The 9,277-nt window shown below is 38.9% G+C and overlaps 1 long non-coding RNA gene across 1 annotated transcript in view; it reads left to right on the top strand.

The window, feature by feature from the left end:
• The window catches only part of LOC145538884 (uncharacterized), a 50,796-nt gene extending 41,722 nt beyond the window's left edge, over positions 1-9,074 (top strand). Inside the window, exons 3-5 of the long non-coding RNA XR_014077309.1 lie at positions 1,875-2,037; positions 4,349-4,448; positions 7,722-9,074. This is a non-coding gene — a long non-coding RNA (uncharacterized LOC145538884). The remainder of the gene's footprint in view (positions 1-1,874; positions 2,038-4,348; positions 4,449-7,721) is intronic.
• The last annotated feature ends 203 nt before the right edge of the window (positions 9,075-9,277 follow it).

Below are 9,277 nucleotides of genomic sequence, written 5' to 3' on the forward strand. Positions count from 1 at the left end.
GCAGTATTTAGGAAAGACAAACTTTTTATATCCCTGGTGTTATAAATGATTATGCACCAAACAATATGGCTTCAGAATTAATAAAGCAAAAAATAGCAGGAAATACAACAGGAAATCTATTTCAATGTAATATTTTAAAAATTTATTTATTTTTTAATTGAAGGATAATTGCTTTACAGAATTTTCAACATGATATTAAAAGGTGGAATCAAGTCTTCATTGTCAGTTAACTACTGACTGACTCAAGTAACTAAAGGCAACAGCAGTACAAATAATATAATCAGCAAGGAAAATAAAATAATAAATATAAATATCTGTTCCTAGATTTAATGGAAAAGCTTTCAGCTTTTTATCATTGAATATAATGTTGGCTGTACATTTGTTATAAATGACTTTTATTATGTTGAAACAGGTTCCCTCTATATCTATGTTGGTGAGAGTTTTATCGTGAATGGATGTTGAATTTTGTCAAATGCCTTTCTATGTCTATTGAGATGATCATGCGGTATTTATCGGCCCTTTGTAAATATCATGCCGCTCCTGTCTGGCCTGTTGTTCTGTAAACTTTCTCCTGCAAAATCTGCTGATAGACTTATTGGATTTACCTTGTATATAAATAAACTTGGGTATATGTTGTATTTTTCTCTTGTTGTTTTTAAGATTCTTTCTTTAATATTCACCTTTTAAAGTTTAATGTTTCTTGGTGTGTTTCTCTTTGGGTTCATCTTATTTGGAACTCTCTGATGCTCCTGGATTGTCTGTTTCCTTCCCCAGATTAGAGAATTTTTCAGCGATTATTTGTTCAAATAAGTTTTATGGCTCTTCTTCTCTATGTTTACTTCTAGGACTCCCATAATATGAATCTTATTCTAGTTGATATTGTCTCAGAGATAACTGAAGTTGCCCTCACTTCTTTTCATTAAAAAATAGTCTTTTGAACACCTCCACTGTAATTTCCCTGAGCTTCCCTGATAGCTCAGTTGGTAAAGAATCCACCTGCAATGCAGGATGACCCCTGTTCGATCCTTGGGTTGGGAAGACCCCCTGGAGAAGGGAAAGGCTATCCCCTCCAGTATTCTGGCCTGGAAAATTCCATGGACTGTATAGACCATGGGGTCACAAACAGTCAGACACAACTGAGTGACTTTCACTGTCACTGTATTTTCCAGTTCAACTATAACTTCTATTTGGTATTTTCTATCTTTATTGAAGTTCTCACTGTATTCATTTATTCTTCTTTCAAGACCACTAAGCACATTTATGACTGTTACTTTTAACTCTTCATCAGCTAGGTTGCTTATCTTTATTTCATTAAGTTCTTTTTGGGGGGAATTTGCCTTTTTGTTTGCTTTGAAACTTATCCCTCTGTCTCCTCATTTCACTTGTCTTTGTGTGTTTGTCTATATATATTAGATAAAATAGCTGCCTTTCCCAGTTTTGAGGAGTGGTCTTGTGTAAGAGTTGTTCCATGTGGCCCAGAAACACAATCCCCCCCACCCGCCGTGGTCACCAGAGTCAGGCACTCTATGGGCATCTCCTTCATGTGGGCTGTAATGCACCTGCCTGCTGAGATAGAACCACAGCTGCTGTGCAGAGAGGGTGGGATTTTAGCTACTTGCCTATCAGAAAGGGTACTTCAAAAAGCACAAGTGATTAAATAATTTGAATTTGTGATATTGTTGAAATAATCTCCCCAGATATGCCCTGGGAGAGGAAAGGAGGAGTCTCCCTTTCATTCTCTCCTCAGTTACAATGAGTTTGAGAACACAGTGGGGATATGGGGGAAAGTTGGATATGGAGGGTCTGCTCTGCAGGACCAGCCCCTGTCCACCTGAGATCTCCCCTCTAGATTTACCTTCTTCTGCCCTTGATAGATCTACTCTGCACTGGCATGGGGTAAAAAGAGCAAGATGCAATCATGACAGTCACTGCAAGAGGACAGAAAGAAGAGGAAAGAGAGCATAACAGTGAATGCAATTTGGAAGAATTTATGCAATACTTTGGCACAGGCATGCATCTTGTACTTACTCATCTTCTGTGAGTATTATTTTTCTTGCCACTGAAACCATGCCCCCCAATATGGAGAGAAATGTATAAATATGGAAGATAGGGAAAGGAATACTGATCTAGGTATGAAAGGTCTTCCACTTCTCTGAAACAAATAAACTAATTATATGTATTTAAAAGACATGACATGTCCCAGGAAACATAGAATAATTAACCCTGAACGGGAACTGTTTATTGTCTTTTAAATAAAGAATTTGATCTGATAAATATCTGGTCCTCCTCCTTCCTGCAGAAGCAAAACCCCCTGAAATGCAGGGATTTAGGTTGGCTGCTGTCGACTTTCTCCACAACACATTCCATGTAGAAAATGGAAACTTTATAGAAGAGTTTAAGGACAATGTTCAAAAAAATTAGACATAGAATATTACCCCTAGATATACTGTCACTAACTCACACACACACAAAATGACATAAGCCAAATATTTTCACAGAGGGAAATTAAAATATTAGCTAGCATAAGACCTTATGGCAGAGGAACGGAGAACTCCAGAAAACCAAGAGATAAATTGGAAAATTGTGGTGGAAGACTAGGGTGATAGAATTCAAGCTGAACTGTATGGGAACTATGGTTACAGAATGAAGGGTAAATTTTACAGAATAGAAGGGTGGAAAAATCATCATACAATTGAAAAACATGCTGAAGTGATAGGGAGAGAAAAATGGCAGAGTTCTTGGAAAATGTCCTCATTGTTTATAGAGTCAGAGGATATTTCAGACCTATCCTGAGTTAAAATGCAATAAACTGAGGCTTATATCAATTTTATAAAGACAGTCAATTAAGCAAGAGAAGAACTAACAGTAGACATATGACTTTTCAATTTGCAGAAATCAGACACAGGTGAGCATTCATATATAAAGCAAAGATCAAGTGCAAAGACATGAAAATGGAAGTTTTAAGATGAAAATCTTATAAAATGATAGAAGGCTAAGCATATCTGTCATGTAAGTAAATGTAACTAGACATAACAAAATATCAAGATAAAAGATAAAAATAAACCCCTCCCCTTTAAAAATTGCTCAAACTGAATATGAAAATAACTAACTGTGAGCTGTCTATAGCTCAGGAAGCTAAGAGCATGATGGTCAACCAAGACAGTTAAGAGAGACACTCTTGAGAACAGTTGTGCACTAGGGATGCTCAAGAAAGCCAGGTAGGCACCGAGGATGCTGGCAAGGTGGCCATCAAAGCAAGTCTGTAAAGAGAACGGCGTGGGAGAACTCATCGCATCTTTGTGCACCAAATATAGCATGTCAAACTTGAGACGGCACACAAAAATGGCAAGATAACTACTGATATAAAGTCATGAATTTCCCTCTGTGGAGCATGGCAGTGCAGAGGGCCTAGGCTTCCACTGCCAGGTCAGAGTGGAGGAAATCAAGGAGGTGACTTGAGGAAATCTGCTATGGTACAGAGGGCTCAATTGGAAACTTTGTTTTCTATCCTGAATTCACATTTCCTCATGGAGGGCTCCTGCCAACATTCTACTAGCCTCTCCTGGTGGGTACAGTAGTATTTATTGGATAGGTGTTTTTTATTAGGAGAGGCAAGGCTTATACTGATGTCTTGCCAGGAATTAAGTATGTGTGGTCCCAAGTCATGTCCCCTTTCAGACCAGAGATATATTCAGGTGACTGGCTGATGTCACAAGACTATGCCTACACCTTTTCCAGGGGGCAAAACTGAAGCTAAGAGCAGGTGCCAAGCCCTGCCTTAAAAACTGCCACTTATGGATCTGAATCATTGGATGCTCTGTGATTCAGGCTCTAGACTCTGCTACCTTTGCTTCTCCATTTCTCTCCTTATTGAAACCTCAGGGATAGAATTATCTGTCAAATTTTGGGTGGAATGGTTTGCCAAAGCTACAATTTGTGATTGAAACCTTTTAAGATTGCAGACAGGCTTATAACTGGACAGCTCTCCCTAACGATTGTGGAGCATGAGTTTCAGCTTTCATGGCTGTGTGGGCAGGCAGGACAGCCAGTGAAGCATGGGCTCTGGGATTTGAAAAGGACTTTAGAATCCTCCTGTTTCTTATTTCTCAAATTAGAAAACTGAGCTCAGAGGAAATGTTTTGCCTGAGGCCACTACACCATTATGCTGGAGCAGGGTTTGCAAGAAATCTCCGGTAGAAAAGCACAATTTCAAGAGGGACACATACACAGATAGGCACACAAAGTGCTGCAAAGGCATATAAGTGATAGTGTGCAAACGTGCAAAGTAGATTGCTTTTGCCTCGTGTATTGTTAATGATCTATGACACACATACCCTTTTCCTTCAAGTTTCTTTACAGAGAATGCACAGAGCAATCACATTGTCATCTGAACCAATAATGCTGCCTTGGAATTACATGGCAATTTCTAATGAAGACCTAAAATTAATGTAAGTAATATCTTGTTTGTCACAAGAAAACTGACCTCAGTAGATGAGCAACTATTATGGTAATCTTTGCAACTGCTTTAAAATCAAAGATGGAAGCAAGCTGGGACAGCTCAGGCTGGTATGACAGGACTTCCCCCACTCCAGCTCCAAATATTTGGAGATTTGACCCAGGCTTTACTTTGCCTGCCTGTAGTCCCAGCCACTGCCAGTCTGTGCTGACTGTCAACACCACTGCCCTTATCCGCCACCTCACCCTACGAGCCCTGCTCCATGTTACCCCCTACCATTTTATTCTTCATTTAAAATTTTGTCAATAGTTTTGTTAAGGGTCACTGTTGTATTAATTGCCCAAAATAACAAACCTTTTCAACAATGCTTTGAAAAACAGAAAAATTTCTTTAAGAGCTGAAGAACATTCAAAATCCACACTGATGGAAACAAATTACAAAACCCAATAGCCAATTGTATGATTTTCAGTAATAGTGTGTTGGTTGGTCCCTTTAGCAGAAAGAATGTGGTTGATTAATAATACCAGTGAGCAGTGCTAGGACCTGGAAAGATGGCCCCAAACTGAGTTTCTTCCATATTTTAATTTTTGTGTGGTTCACTTATGAATGTGAGAATTTGACAGTTCCCTCCAGTTAATGTTTTATGCTCTGAAGTGTTTGATGTCCTAATATGTCTCCTCTCTATGGGTGGCTTTGAGAGCCTTATTTATAAGTGAGTGCAAAAATCAGGACATGGTATTTATGCCTTCAGCAAGTGTTCATTTGAGAAAGATGATAAGGGTTCAGGAGGAAGGGAACCGGCACCCTTATGGTCTCTTCCCCCCCCCGCCCCTCGGTGGTATCTAACTGCCTTTTTTGTTCTGTACAAGTACATTGCACCCTGGTCAGCAAATGAGGCACCCAGAAGGAAGGCTTATTGTTTCTGCTTTTGAAATTCCTTCTTGGCAGCAGTCAAGAAGAATGAAAAGAGAAATAGCTATCCTTGCCAGTTCATCCTCTGTCCAGACATTGTTCTAAGAATCTGTTACCTCATTTAAATTCCACCATGGCAATATGAGGAAGCTACCATTGCCATCTCATTTTACTGATGAGCAAAACAAGGACAGTGAGGTTAAGTAATTGCCCAAATCTTCTCAGCTTGCAAGATATAGAACGTAATCATTGCACTGTAACATCCTCAAAGCCCATTTGATCTTACTTTGGTACATTTGGTGTACTACTTTTCATCCCGTTCATAGTGCCAGTTGTCTCGCTGTTCACATTCTCCACACTGTTCACTGAATCCAGGGTAGGCAAGGCATGAGCTAAGAGCATAGAAGGAGACTCGAGGAGCTGTAGGAACAGCAGACACATTTATTCTTTCCTGGTTGGCACGGCAGCCATAACACAGCCTCTCTCCTGGCTGACGCAGCAGTCGTAGCAGCAGCCACAACCTAACCATAATATAACAATAACATAGCCATGACCTAACCTCATATAACATAACCATGATGCCATTCCAATGTAGCCCCGATGCCGTAGCAGCCAGAGCTTTCATGGTGAAGCTCTTGGAGGTGTACTGCACAAAGCAGCTCATGACAAGTGAGTACCTTGTGACCGAGAGAGTACCTTGTGACGTGTATGTACAGTGCTGTAAATGAACTCAGCTGTTACATAGTCATTATTTATAAAACATGGGACGAGAGAGCCTGACCATCACATCTTGGCTAATTTGTTCTCTCCCCACAGTGGGCATTCAAAAACATCAATTTCTGTAATCCTCTGCCATGTATGAACTTCAAGGGAGGTAAAGAGACCTGGGAAATGGGTACAGGTGAAAAGATCCAGAAGCAGAACAAGAACTTTGTAAAGTTTTGAAAAGATTAACAAGAGGATCTAGAAGTTTCTAGAAGACTCTAGGAATACAGGGACATAGAATCTATTTCTCTGATTTCATGACTATCTTATTAAAACTACTCCTAGTTGTGGGCAAGTTGCTTCTCCTAAGTGTGAGCTTAAAAGGAAAGAAAGTCATATTGTAAAACGTTTGCTTGTGTAAACTATAAGCTATTTTTGTTTATTTATTGGTCTCATTTTTTTCTCTTTAGAAGAATCAGTCACCTAGATAAACCATGGTTGCTCATGTATGAGTGCTCACTGAGTCATGTCCTACTATTTGTAACCCCATGGACTTTAGCCTGCCAAGCTCCTCTACCTGTGAGATTTCCCAGGAAAGAATACTAGAGTGGGTTGCTATTTCCTCCTCCAGGGAATCTTCCCGACTCAGGGACTGAACCCCCAACTTCTGCATCCCTTGCCTTGGCAGGCAGATTCTTTACTACTGATGCACCTGGGAAGCCCTCTGATAAACCATAAATAAAGTTAAAATGTTTCTAACATTGAAAAGCTCAGGCCATGGTTTCCTATTTCTGTTTCCTTAGCTTTGCAGCACAAACCAATCAGCTACAGAATAGAACAATTTACATTTTTTAAAATGAAAATGTTACTTCATGTTAAAAGACACAATGGGTCTTAAACCCAAGATGGAAGCAGCATCTACTTTTTCCTGTCTACACCAGTTTCTGGGAAGCAGGTGAAACAAGACCACAGACAGAAACAATCCTTTATACCAATTAAAGTGCAAATGAATAAGGAATGCAGAATATCTCCTAGTTTTCTGACTCTCCTAACAGCTAGGAAAATCATATATATATATATATATATATATATACACACACACATATATACATAAATGTATATATGTACATATGTATATACATGTATATATGTATATATATTTAAAAATAGACAATCTTAAAAGCTTTTGACTGAGTATGAAGAGAGACCCATCTCAGGTATAAACCATTGTTGGAATGGAAATAGTTTATCCAAATCTCCTGAGGTATACATCATGCTTAAGTTTAAAACTAAAGAAAGCATTTTTTTCTGAGTTAAAAATTAATACATTTTGGTTTGTTTGCTAATCAAACTAAGCTGTGATTTTTTTCTTTTTACTAGCTTCTGAATTACCAGTAAAATTAGCCATTTTCATACTGAAACCACCAAACTTGTTTAAAGAATGAAACCAAATCAATGAATTTATGTAACTGGATTATTCTCAAATGCAAATGATGGTGTTAAATTAAAATCAGCATTCACCTAGGGTGATATTATAATTTTTGATGAAGAAATTTACATGTATATGCACATAATTTTATCAGCATGTCACACACACACACAATACATGGCCTTTCTTTAAAAAAAGTTTTTTTCATGTCTCCTGTAGAAACTTTCTCCTTCATGGATCACAGCCTGATGAAGCTGAAGGGGCTTGAATAACTCAATGAAGCCCTGAGCCATGCCATGAAGGGCCACCCAAGACTGACAGTTCATAATGAAGATTTCTGACAAAATGAGGTCAACTGGAGGAAGAAACGGCAACCCACTACAATATTCTTACCTCCAAAAGGCCAAAAGATATGCCGCTAGAAGCTGAGCCTGCCCAGTGGGAAGGTGTCCAATATGCTACTGGAAAAGAGCAGAGGGCAATTACTGATAGTTCCATAAAGAATGAAGAAGCTGGGCCAAATTGCAAATGATGCTCAGTTGTAGATGTGTCTGGGGGTGAAAGTAAAGTTTGATGCTGTAAAGAAAAATAGCGCATAGGAACCTGGAATGTTAGATCCATGAGTCAAGGTAAATTGGACATGGTCAAGCAGGAGAAGGCAAGACTGAACATGGATATCTTAGGAATCAGTGAACTAAAATGGGTGGGAATTAATTCAGAAGACCATTATATATATTACTATACGTGAGAATCCCTTAGAAGAAATGGAGTAACCCTCATAGTAAAAAAAACAGTCTGATATGCAGTACTTGGGTGCAATCTCAAAAATGACAGAATGATCTCTGTTCATTTCAAAGGCAAACCATACAGCATCACAATAATCCAAATCTATTCCCCAATCACTGATGCCAAAGAAGCTGTAGTTGACTAATTCTATGAAGACCTACAATACCTTTTAGAACTAACACCAAAAAAGATGTCCTTGTCATCATAGGGGAATGAAATGCAAAAGTAGGAAATCAAGAGACACTTGAGGTAACAAGCAAGTTTGGTCTTGGAGTACAAAATGAAGCATGGCAAAGGCTAACAGAGTTTCTTCAAGAGAACATGCTGGCCATAGCAATCACTCTTTTCCAACAGCCCAAGAGACAACTCTACACATGGACATCACCAGACAGTCAATACTGAAATCAGATTGATTATGTTATTTTTAGCCAAAGATGGAGAAGCTCTACACAGTCAGCAAAAACAAGACTGAGAGCTGACTATGGCTCAGATCTTGAGCTCCTTATTGAAAAATTCAGGCTTAAACTGAAGAAAGTGGGGAAAACCACTAGGCCATTCAGATATGACCCAAATCAAATCACTTATGATTATACAGTGGAGGTGATGAATAGATTCAAGGGATTAAATCTGGTGGACAGAGTACCTGATGAACTATGAACAGAGATTCATAACATTGTAGAGGAGGTGGTGACCAAAACCATCCCCAAGAAAAAGAAATGCAAGAAGGCAAAGTGGTTGTCTGTGGAGGCTTTACAAAGCTGAGGGAAGAAGAGAAGCAAAAGGCAAGGGATAAAAGGAAAGATATACCCAGTGAATGAAGTGTTCCAGGGAATAGCAAGGAGAGATAAGAAAGCCTTCTTAAGTGAATAATGCAAAGAAATAGAGTACAATAATAGAATGGGAAAGACTAGAGATCTCTTCAAGAAAATTGGAGATACCAAGGGAACATTTCATTCAGGGATGGGCATGATAAAGGACAGAAATGGTAA

This window comes from Giraffa tippelskirchi, chromosome 1 (assembly GCF_054371585.1).
Source record: "Giraffa tippelskirchi isolate mGirTip1 chromosome 1, T2T-mGirTip1v1.2.pri, whole genome shotgun sequence".
Classification (NCBI taxonomy): Eukaryota; Metazoa; Chordata; class Mammalia; order Artiodactyla; family Giraffidae; genus Giraffa; species Giraffa tippelskirchi.